Genomic DNA, 12,578 nt, shown 5'->3' on the forward strand with positions numbered 1-12,578 from the left:
CAGGGGAATTATGCTTGTTCAGCAGATACAGTTTCAAAGTGCACTGGTGGGACATGTCGGGTGTTTTGATTAATGGCTCAGGAGATATTCATATTGGTAGTAATAACTAGCACATGTGCATTGGTAAGCATACACCATATATTATACACTTCACATTACAAGAAACAGCAAAGAGATCCTAAGCAGTGACACTTCGGATGTTTGCTCTGATTTGAACTCCACCATTAACTCTGGGTCTGCCAGCGGCTTCGGTCTCTGGATTTTCTTTTAAAGAGATCGAAGAGTTTCTTCTAGATTTTTCTTCACTAGAGAGAGACCCGGGGCCGGCAATGCTTTCATAATGGTTGGAAGGTCACTCGGATTAATGGCCAACGATGGTTTCCTCCTCTGGGTCCGCCCGCTTCACTAAATTAAGTAGGGGGCATGGAGTCTGCACCTCCATCAGCTATTCCCACTTCCGTATATTAATGGCTTGAGGACTTTTAAATTGCCTCTGAGTAAGACTACTATTTATTGGGTGATAACAGAGCAAGAGAGACACTGTGTTTTTAGCAGGGTCTGCGCTTCTTACAAAGGCATTCCAGGGACAGGGAACTAAGGCGGTTCTGGTGCAAACCTCCCATTAGTCGGAAAGAGATTTGTAGCCTATATGTTTAATGGCCCTACGAAATCTGCCTCGCTAGTCAGTAACAGCAGGAGGATTTGCTACTAGTCTGTACCGGCTGTGTCTTTCCAGGGGCAGTCATATTTACTGAGCGAAATACTGGTGGAAAATTCCAACCTGCCAGAGGCAGACTTAACTCACTTTTTTGGACTCAGGAATCCCTGGCCCCTCCTCAAGAGTCCGACCTAGATATTTGCAGAGATCTTAGACATCAGCTAGTTGGCTTGAGAGATGGAGCGCTATTTGCATTTGAAGCTCGTTGTGGGCAGGGAATTTGTCTACTTATTGTTATATCATACTCTCCCAAGTTCTTAGTACAGTGCTTTGCACACAGGAAGTGCTCAATAAATATGATTGGATGGATGAATGAATGAAGGACTAGCCCTCCGGCCTGACTCTCCACTGCAGCAGGAGCATAGTAAAGTGGCTAGAGCATGGACCTGGGAGTCAGAAGATCATGGGTTCTAATCTGAGCTCTGCCACTTGTCTGCTGTGTGATCTTGGGCAAGTCACTTAACTTCTCTGTGCCTCAGTTACATCATCTGGAAAAGGGGAATGAGACTGTGAGCCCCAAGGAGGACAGGAACTGTGTCCACCGTGATTTGCTTGTATCCACACCGGTGCTTAGTACAGCATCTGGCACAGAGTAAATGCTTAACAACTACCATAATTATTATGACAATAATTATTATCATCACTATGATTATTTCCAGGGCCGGGAAAAGCTTCAGAGCAGTTCCTGGAGACCAGTATTTCTGAGATTGGGTTGAGTGGAGCAGTACTGGGTTGCCTGGAACCTCATCAGCAGCTGTCAATCAAGGACTTTGGGACTAATCATGAGGCACTCATAACATCACACCCATATTAATCAATCAGTGGTATTTATTGGGAACTTACTGTGTGCAGAACATTGTACTAAGCGCTTGGGAGAGTACGAAGAGGAAAAAACACTGCACGAAAGTTCTCGGCCCAGTGCTCTATGGGGCTTCCAATCTGAATTGTGGCAAAAAGTATTAGCAGCAAATTCTGCTGTGGTTAGTCTATTAAAAAAGCAGATACTGTGAGAGTTAAGAAACACAGATTCTGCAAATGTTTTTCAACTGGACCTCAGTTTTACTCCATGCAGGACTGGCCTTGGTCACATTTTGGTACAGAAAAAACAAAAAGGCCTTCAGTTGAAGATATGCAAACAGGGTGTTTTTCTTTTAAGTATTTGCATGCTTAAAATTGTTCTGGGGAACCACTAGATTGCAAGCTGTAGTTTAGAGGTGCTAGTCTCCTTACCCTGCTGCCAGTCTGTCTGGACTTTAGACACACTCTTGAGCACCCCTCTCCCCCCAGCCCCTACCTCAATGTGACAGCAGGATGGAAGGATTGGATAAGCATCTGGAAAAGCCTGAAATGCTATCCATCAATCAGGTGAATGAGTTGACATCGGGGTTCCTGGGATTGGATTCTAAAGTGAGACTTGTGGTATTTGACTTGATCTTGGACAATCTTTGCTAAAGTTAGTTGGCATATTAGAGTTATATTTGCCTATTCAGATCCAGGGCAATTTTCCTTCTAGAAAAGTCTTTGGTTCCAAGCTTCCCTGCAAGCTCTTTCCTCTTTACTGATCTGCCTCCTCAACGCACACTTTTCGCTCCTCCCAAGTGAACCTTCTCATGCCCCTCGTTCTCAACTCTCCACCTCCGGTCTTTTGCACCTGCCCTCCCCCAAGCCTGAAATTCCCTTTCCCTTCAAATCCACTAGCCCACAGTTCTTTCCATCTTCAAATCCCTCCTGAAAAACCACCTCCTGCAGCAGGGATTGCCTCATTATTTTCCTTCTGGCTATCAGTTATCCACTTATGGCCACCTGTAACAGTAATAATAATAATAATAGTCATAATTTATTTGTTAAGCACTTACTGTGTGCAAAGCATTAGGATCTATACAAATTAGATCTATTTTTATTATTATTATGGTATTTGTTAGTGCTTACTCTGTGTTGAACACTGTTCTAAGTGCTGGGGTAGATATCATTTTAATCAGGTTACAGACTCTGTCGCACATGGTGCTCACTGTCTAATGGGGAGAGAGAAGAGGGATTTTATCCCTATTTTGCAGATGAGGAAACTAAGGCACAGAGAATTTAAGTGATTTACCTAAAGTCACATAGCAGGCAAGTAGTGGAGGCAGGACCATAACCTAGGTCTTCTGACGTTCAGGCCCATGTTCTTTGCACTAGGCCATGCTGCTTCTCATACATCAATTTATATTTCCCTACCAATTGAGCACTTATTCACTTACTCATCTTTCCATTCTCTTTTTCCTCCTCACTATAAATAATTTTGGGTCTGCCTTCTTTCAGATTGCAAATTGAGGACAGAGATTCTGATTTGTACCTTTATTTTACCTTCCCAAGCAATTAATCCAGTTCTCTAACAACAGTAAGTACTCATTAAATATTATTGAGATAAAATTCCTTTCCAAAAAACTCACCTGTGCTTGTGTGCGCTGAAATGGCGGTAGTTATAATTTTTTTTTAATGTAGAAAGAATTTATCCCAGCAGAAGCTGCAGAACCTTTTTTAGAGTTAATTGGAGACAGAATGAAGAGGGAGTCAGTGTGGGACAGAGGATAGCATCATACACAGCAAGCTAGGATGCCAGATTCTACTTCGATCTCCTGCTCTACATTGCTGTGTGACCTTAGAAATATCACTAAACCTCTTTGAGTTCCCATTTTCCCCTCCCAAGAAATAGGGTTAAAGTGTTCCTCTAATGTACCTTACAGGTATGTAAGGAGGATGAAAGGCTGTTCTAAAATGCTTTGATAGCCGAGACAGAAAGGCACTTTGTAAATATATGGTACTTTTGTTAATGGTATATGGTGTAATGAAGGGAAACCTTCCTAAATATTTCGCTTAACAGCTCCATTTAAAATATGCCTCCCAAGTTTCAGTTGACAAAAAAGACCCCACCTTTTCTGCAAACAATTCAAGCCCTGATAGATAGAGGAGCCCAAGGCATGTAGAAGAAAACTGAATGCTTGGCTGGGTGTGTGGGTGGAAAAGCCTAAGGAGCCTCAGGATAAGGGGGCTGAGGGGGTTGTGGAATCTTCTTTGAAATGTTTTAATTTGTGGGTGACACCAGACTAGGGATGGGAGTAAGGTCAAGGAAAAGGATATCAACACGCTGCCAAACAAAAGCAGATTATTCCTACATCACCCCTGTCTGCAGGCTGGGCTGGTTCAAGTTTCAAGTTTCACTTGGAGGGGTGAGAAACCACCCAAACTTCAATCCTTCGCAAACTACAATCATCAACCTTCTATAAAAATCTTAATCTCCTGTGGACAATCTCTATTATCAAAAATGAATCGAGTTATGTTTTGAGAATACAATATATGCAGTACACTGTACTGAATGTTGGGGAGAGGACAATATAATTAGAAGATATGATCTCTGCTCTTGAGGAATTTACAGTCTAACAGGGATCATATATTATGACAGACACAAAATAACTGATGGATAGGTGGAAGAACATGATAGAAAGATAGATATGGAAATGTGGATAACCCTCCAGGCTGTAAGCTCACTGTGGGCAGGGAATGTGTGTACTCATTAACTCTGTGTGTGTTGGACCTCCCACTCCCCCCCACCCCACCAAAAAAAACAAAACAGTGATGGGGACCAGAACCAGAACCAAGTTCATCAACATCAAGTACCTGAAAGGAAAATGACAACCAAAATAATGCAGTAACACAAGAGAGCCGATATTTTGCTGCACAAAAAAGCTGCAGGGGAACCATGGAGCAGAGTGAATACAGAGTGGAAAATGAATCATTGATTCATTTTCAGTGATTCATAAGGGAGCCTGATTCCAAGAAGCATAAAGTGGGATACCTTGTCCAGGAAATGCAAAATATCGCACCGATGTTCTCAGTACGCACGTCAAGGTTCTACTCCTTGGTAGACAGAAAGTGTAGAACAGGTTTACTCGAAATGGAGGTTGACCCATAGATTATTCAGCTTGAAGAAGAAAGGGTCAGGTAAATTCTGCAGGTCTGTTACACAGGGACTGGCCACCATCCCTTCTTCATCAATGAGGAAATGGGTTTAATCCATTTCATAAGGGATTTAGATTCGGTAGAAGGAAGAATTTCCCAATAGGGAGGCCTTTTAAAAGGTAGAAAGCACTGCCAGGGAAACTGTGGGATCATCATCTTCTATAGGCTGAAATAATCAGATGGCTTGATGAAGACTTCTCATTCTCTGTGTAAGAACGTTTTATATTCTTGAGGCAATTAGTAAATTGCCCCTTAGTCTCCTTTCCTCCAGGTTTAATAATCCCACTTCATTTAACTCTTCCTTTCAGGTCTTATTTTCTACCCCTTTGATCATTTTTGTGGCATTCCTCTGAAACATCTCCAAATTTCCCCACCCTTTAGGTTCTGAAATCCAGAACAGGACAAAACGTTCTAGAAAGAGTTTTTGATAGTGGATGGGGATTACTTCATGTTTTCTACATTCAATACCTCTCTTTTTTTTTTACAGTGATAGGATGATCTCATGGTGTCCTAGGAATGAATCATGATGCTTGACAAGGTTTCACTTAAGTTCTTTGAAAAAGACAGTCATTTTAAACGTGAGCAGCTCAGAAGCCGGATGACTTGTAACATTGGTCTTTGCTTTCCAACTGCACTAGGGAGAAGCTTTCTGGATTTCACATGGATCTCAGTCAGATAATGACAATAATGATAATAATGACAATATTATTGGTTAAGCACTTACTATGTGCCACGCACTATACTAAGCACCGTGGAAGATATAAGATGCCCTAGTGCTTAATACAGTGCTTGGCACATAGGGTTCACAATCTAAGTAGGAGGGAGGAGAGGTACTGAACTCCCATTTTACAGTTGAGGAAACTGAGGCACAGAGAAGTGAAGCAACTTGCCCAAGGTCACACAGCAGGTAAGGGGCTGAGTCAGGATTAGAACCCAGTGCTCTTTCCACTAGGCCATAGTTCCTCAAAGTACTTAGTACGGTGCGCTGTACTGAAAAGGTGCTCAATAAACACCTTTAGTACTCTGGGTGGTAAGCCAGGATTAGTCATGCAGTATATTTTTTAAAAAAATCACACACTTGTGTATTTGGTGATCTTGCTCCATATTTACTCAGAGAAGCAGCATAATGTAGTGGATAGAGCATGGGCCTGAGAGTCAGAAGGTCATGGGTTCTAATCCCGGCTCCACCACTTGTCTGCTCTGTGACCTTGGGCAAGTCACTTCACTTCTCTGTGCCTCAGTTACCTCATCTGTAAAATGGGGATTGAGAATGTGAGCCCCACGTGGGACAAATTGCATCTCTGTCCCAAACCCAATTTGCTTGTATCTGCCCCAGTGCTTAGTACAGTGCCTGGCACATAGGAAGCACTTAAATACCATTGTTATTATTATTACCCAAGATATATTTTGTAGAGATGAGGGTAGAATAGTTAGAGCACCAAAGAGGAAACTATTATAAGTAGTTAATATTTTCTGTTTGCTGGGGGGCAGGCGGAACGCTACAGAAAGGATAAAGGAATCTTGCAAAAAGAAAAGGCTTTACTATGGCAATTTGTGTGGAGTCTCTATAGAAGAGGCCCAAGACATAGATTCGTAAGGGACAAAGAACTGAAGCAGTGAGAATTGAATGCTGCCAAGAAGTATCACCAAGATCCCCAGGTCTTAACATTAGGATGAATTTTCAAACTCTGAATGTACTCATTTTCTTGGTGGCACCGCCAATTAATTCACAACATTCTGATGTGTAAACCAAGCAGCCATTTTAGTCCTATCCTCAGAATTTATTTGCATATTTTTGCTTCAGCTACTTCATCCTGAAAGAGCTATATTACTCTCTGTTATACCCCTAGTCTTTCTCCATTACTTAGACTGTCTACTTCAGCAGTAATAGCAATAATAAGAGTTGTGTTATTTAAGTGCTAAGTGCCAAGCATTACATTTAACACTGGGAAACATACAAGATAATCAGGTCCCACATGGGGCTTGCAGTCTAAAGGGAACGAGGTTGCATAGGTAAATTGAAGCTCCCCAAGGCTAAAGAATCCGTGTTATATCCGATCACTTAGATTGTGAGCCCCGTATGGGATGATCTGCATATACTGCACCTAGCCAAGTGTTTAGTACAGTGCTTGGCATATAGTGAACACTTTAATGTTATCATTACTACTATTATTATTCTCCAGTCGTCACTTCTTTCTTCTCAAGCTAACTACTTAGTGTGTCTCATTTTTGTCTCTCCTGCTGCTGGTCTCTTGCATAAGCCCACCCTCCCTCACCCTAGAATCTCCCTCTCCCTCCATATCAAACTGTCCACAGCTCTTCCCACCCTTAAAGTCCTTCTGAAATCATCTCTCTTCCAGAACGTTTTCGCTCATTAATTTCTAAATTTCCTGGGTTTCCCCCAACTCTCACATCAGCAGTTTGGCACCCCCAATTCCACCCAGCACTTTCTATTTCCTCCTTGTTGCAATTTACAAGACCAACCTGCCTGTCTCTTGGCCCAGATTGTAAACTACTTGATGGCAGGGATTATGACTATTAATTCCATTGTATCCCTCCCAAGTGCTAATACAGTGCTCGGTATGCAGTAGGTGCTCAGTGAAGGCTAGTGATTGAGTTTGAGTTGCTTTTGTTGTATTCTCTCAAGTTCCTATTCATTAGGTGCTCTACAAATATTACTGGTGGGCTGATTTTTTTATGGCATCTGTTAAGTACTCATTATGTGCCAGGCCTTGTACGAAATGCTGGGGTAGGTATGATAAGCAGGTTCTACACAATTCCCGTCCCACAGAGGGTTCATAATTTTAATCCCCATTTTTTAAGTGAGGTTACTGAGGCACAGAGATGTGAAGTGACTTGCCTAAGGTCACAGAGGAGACAAATGGCAGAGCCGGGATTAGAATGCAGGTCCTCTGACTCTCAGGACCGAGCTCTTTCCGCTAGGCCATGCTGCTGCTCTTGATCAACACGCTACTAGAGTGACCAATGGATATTTTATTCTGGGCTCATCAGGGATTACCCCTCCTGTCTTTCTTGCCTGAACTCCAGCAACAATTCCACTTATCTCTGAGGCCCAGGTGGGACAGGGACTATGTTTTGCCTGTCTAATTTGCATTTACCCCAATGTTTAAGGCAGTGTTTGACACATAATAAGCATTAACAAATACTATAAAAAAAGGAAAAATACCCAACACAGTGGTTGACATTCCATTTTCCCTTCCCTGCCTCACTTGCACCCTCCTTCCCCATGAGTTATTATTCCATGACAAGAGGCTTCTCTCCTTAACACTTGACTGAAATCTTCTCCCCAGGCAAGCACTTGGGAGAGCATTTGTCTCCTGCAGCGAGAACTAATCTCTATGCAAAAATGTCAAAGGAAAATCAATAGTCTCTGTTGAACACTTACACTGTGCAGAGCACTGCACACCCTTCATCCTTGGTCTTCCCAATTACTAAGAGCCTTGCAGGCTATTTATTTATTTTAAGCTTGACCTGACTGTTACTGCTGTGAGCACGGCTCTCTGCTCTAGGCAATAAAAAGAAAAAAGAAAAGAAAAAAGTAAAGAAGTCATTTGAGTTAGTCCAGCCAACAATTTCCATGTTTAAAAAAAAGTGCATGTTGGAGCCATGTGGTCTCAATAAAGCAGTAAAATGTATTTTCTTTACCGTACACTGCAGTGTGCCCATAACCTTCCTTTTAAATCATCTCTAACCAGCCCCAAATCACTCTGACCGCAAACCATTTGGTGGCTTTGGTCTTCAGGCGGTGGAATGCACCCAGGCAGACGGGGAGTCTCAACCCAGTGGACACTAAGGCAGTCGGTCTCCACTTTCCCAGCACTGGCACATCGTCCCCGGCAAAAGCCCTAAAAGGTTGAGCGTTTGAGATAGCACATGACATCATAGCTCAACCATTCAGGAAAAAACTGCAAGGACTGCGGAATAACACAACGCGCCACAAACCACAGTGGGCAGATAAAGCCAAAGAACGGCTTTTCTTACTAAAACGTACACAGATACCACAGGCAGCTGGCAGAAACACGTTTAATTGCATTCACAGAAACCTATTGTATCCGTCAACCCAGACCATATTTGGGGCAGGCCGTTTAGTGGAAATCCGCCTCTAAATGGGAAAGCCAGGTCAAATGGCATTTGAGTGCCCCTACCTACTTTTAGTGGGCCTTCATTTGTTTGGGCTCAACTGAAAGTCATTCGATAGGCCTTGAAAAGATTTCTAAGTGGGCCGTAACCGTAACCTCCCTTAAAAATTACGGAACCAGGGGAAGTATGGTCCACTTGAAGCGTGCGTGAAATCAAATTTTCAAGCCACAGATAATTTTCAAAAGACACTTGGCTTTGTCCCAAGCCTTAAGGAAGGAATGCAGGTGGGTTATCTACTGTCAGAACACATGGGTGCAGCCTCACGTGGGCAATTCTCATGGTTTAAAATAGAACCATTGAAACCTAAGTAATCAAAACTTTCACTCTAGGCTACATTTATTGAACTAGTCTCCAGGTATCACAACCCAACTTCAGGATGTATCAGTTAATAATTAAAACAGATCATCCAACACCCATTTGATGAAAACAGGTATTTGTGAGGCAACATTTGAACATTTCTTCATAGACTCACTAAATTATACACCTGAAAGGTACCCCATGAAATTTGCCATGATACAGGATGTAGCTAGCCTAGCAGTCCTGGGTAGTTTTCCAAACCTAGCTCTGAAAAGCTATCTTTGTAGCTAATTCTAGTCTAGGATTCCAACTAAATGAAGGGAGCATCATTAATAGCCAAAACAATCGTGGGTTTGGTAGATCAGTCCTTTTCAAGTGGAGATAAAACACACCTGTTCGCACACAGCCAAGAATGGAAGCTAACCATTTCCGGAGCAAAGAAGCCTGAGCGTCAGAGTGGGCCAGGAACTTGTCTGGCACTCACCTCCTCTACTAAATAGTAAAGAAATAATACTATTCTTTCAAACCATGAAGAAAAGAATCAGGATTCAGAGTCAGAAAAAAAAAAAAAAAGAAAAAAGCTCATCTAGTCCAGGATTCCAAGATATGCCTGCAACCTTCAGTAGGTGTTAAGGACGAAAATGTTTCATTATTATTGAATCAAAATGAAGACTGGGGACTTTTTTATACCTCTAAATTAGGCATCAGTGAAACATTCTCCACTTGTCTAGATTTCCGTCCAGTGCCACTACATGGCTGGTAAGAGATCAGAAGCAAATGAGCATCTCACAGCAAACCACCTGGAAGGGTTGAAAATAATATTGTACATCTTTGTCACAGATTCTCTTAAACCAGGACCCCGATGCGGGAGAGAGACAGTGTCCAATGTGATGAATTATATCTACCCCAGTGCATAGAACAGTGGTTGACACAGAGTAAGAGCTTTACGAATGCTGTCATTATTCCTAATAATTCTAAAAACGTGAACTAGAGTTCAGTAATATGCAAATAATCAGATTTACCTCATGCGCCTCAGAGGTTAGTCCCTTGCCCACCCCGACCCCCCACCCCCCTGTGGCTTGACAGTTATATATGAGTAATTCATTCGACTTCATCAACATCTTAGAGTGCGATGCAGTGGGTTATGAAGACAACCTAGAGAGAGGGCAATCCACCTCTAAATAAAACACTGGGTCTTGTGGGTTAGCAGATTTAGGGGTGCATCAACAGTTTCCTAGAAGGATAAAGGATTCACTTTCCTTCTTCAGAGAAGTCACTGGGAAAATTCTCCTCTCCTCTGAATGTGCCACTTGTTCCCGGAGGAGTGGAGAAGAGCCAGCTGAAAGCTAGAAACATGGAGCATAAACACACTCTAGAGGGCTTGAGAGGGAAAAAGAAAAAAAATAGTAAAACACACCAGCATTTGGTTTCTTAAACAAACGGGTGTGAATGAAGTGAAACCCATGGGGAAACAGCTTTCACATTCCTTAAGTTTCCCAGGTGCAAAAAACACCACATTCCTCCCAGGAACAACTGCAATGATCCTCAGCTTGACAAGACCTAATTCCCGCTGCAGGAATCCCGTTCAAGTCAGAATTAAAATAGCCGCCTCTCTGCTGTCAGTAGCCTGCCCCTCTAGCAGATTCTCCCCCAACGTAGACACTGAAACAGATTTACAAAGAACCCCTAAAACACCCACCATACAGGTATCACCCCTGCAAAGAGCTCCAGCAAATCCACCCTAGAAAGCAGTAGTCCGATCTCTCAAGAAGAAAACTCACAAAACTGATTCTTTCAAGTGAAAAGCCTGCATGCCCCTGCAATGTAACTCATTCTTCCTCTGCACCGTTTTGCAGACGTTTAATGTTGTCGCTTACCGGGTTTGAGGGTCTGGTCCTCCTCTCCGACCCCTCAGAGCGGCTGAGCCTCTGGATCGCTTAGTCCTTTCTCTAGTCCCAGACCACAGCTTCACCACTCTAAGTTGCAGAATAGAACGGAGGAAAGGAACAGGCGACCCAAGCTGCCAAAAAACCTCGACCACTCACAAGCAGGAGTGAAGCCTTCTCCCAAGTTCTGACTGATCCCAAAGAGCGAAGCCGCCAGGCAATGAGGAAGCAGAGTGCAAGTCTCCTGGATTTAACCCAATTATGCTCTGGCTTCAGTTTCGAGTGCAGTCTGCGAGAGGGGCTGTGTGCTCGCACATGTGTGCTCGTGTATATGTGTGCATGTGTGAGAGGGGCTTTTGGGGGGGGGAGAGGGGGAAGGGTGTGTCTTGGGGAGGAATGCTACTAATGTCCAAAAATAACACTGAGGAAATAAGGAGGGTGATACATCTCCCCTCACTCTTTGTCTTATCGCATGAAAGGAGCTTTATCTTTGTCCAGAGATTTCGATCTCTCACCAAGAAAGGTAGAGAGCAAATTCCACCAACACTTTCTAAAACCTCTAGCTTGTTCAGCTGTAGTTTTAAACGGCTTCTCAAGAGCCCTGAATCTACGAAGACACTTGGGGGAAAAATCCAGGTGTTAACTAGTAGTCAATTGCCGTTCCTTACAAAGGAAAATAAATCTCAGCCTTTATCAACCTGAGGAATGCTTTTTCCACACTCGCCCGAGTCATTTGCCATCCTATTCTATAGCTGTACTGTTCCTTGTGAATTATTCTACCCCATAGATGAAAATGAGTTTACTCTGAAATGTAAAGCTATAAATTAATTACTACTGTAACAAGTGAACCCCCCAGGAAAGCAAGTCCCAGGAATAAATCTGGACTTTGTTGTATTTATGTTGAACGTGTCTGCCATTAATTCAAAGTCTTTCCACTAACATCTCGTGAACAGACCAATATTTGCAGTTTATTGAGAGATCAACATGTGGACATGTCTTGGAGCTCCCTGGAATCTTCTTTCAGCATTACGTCACAGAGACTCAGTATTCAATCAGTGCTATTTATTGAGTGCTTACTCTGTTCCAAGTAATAATAATAACATTGATATTTGTTAGCACTTAATATGTGCAGAGCACTGTTCTAAGCGCTGGGGGAGATACAGGGTAATCAGTTGTCCCACGTGAGGCTCACAGTCTTCATCTTCATTTTACAGATGAGGGAACTGAGGCACCGAGAAGTGAAGTGATTTGCCCACAGTCACACAGCTGACAAGTGGCAGAGCCGGGGTTCGAACCCATGACCTCTGATTCCCAAGCCTGGGCTCCTTCCATTGAGCCACGCTGCTTCTCAGTACTGAACTGAGCACTCGGAAGAGTACGGTTCAACAGAGTTATTAGACATGCTCCCTGCCCCTGAGGGGCTCACAAGGCTACAGATCAAAGTCCTGCAATGAGCACTGTGGAACAGCAGAACTAATCAAATATCTTAATGAAGACCCTTGTGTTTGCAAATAGTAGCA

At 42.9% G+C, this 12,578-nt stretch overlaps 1 protein-coding gene across 4 annotated transcripts in view; it reads right to left on the reverse strand.

Moving 5' to 3' along the window:
* PALLD (palladin, cytoskeletal associated protein) overlaps window positions 1–12,578 on the reverse strand; it is a 420,168-nt gene that overhangs the window by 287,514 nt on the left and 120,076 nt on the right. The window contains exon 1 of one of the 4 annotated variants that reach the window (XM_029076744.2): window positions 11,050–11,175. The exons of the other annotated variants lie outside the window; for them this stretch is intronic. The gene's annotated coding sequence lies outside the window, so the exon portion shown is untranslated. Of the gene's footprint in view, window positions 1–11,049; window positions 11,176–12,578 lie in introns of those variants that run through there. 4 annotated transcript variants of the gene reach the window in all.

The sequence above is a fragment of the Ornithorhynchus anatinus genome, chromosome 12 (assembly GCF_004115215.2).
Source record: "Ornithorhynchus anatinus isolate Pmale09 chromosome 12, mOrnAna1.pri.v4, whole genome shotgun sequence".
In the NCBI taxonomy this organism is placed as follows: domain Eukaryota; kingdom Metazoa; phylum Chordata; class Mammalia; order Monotremata; family Ornithorhynchidae; genus Ornithorhynchus; species Ornithorhynchus anatinus.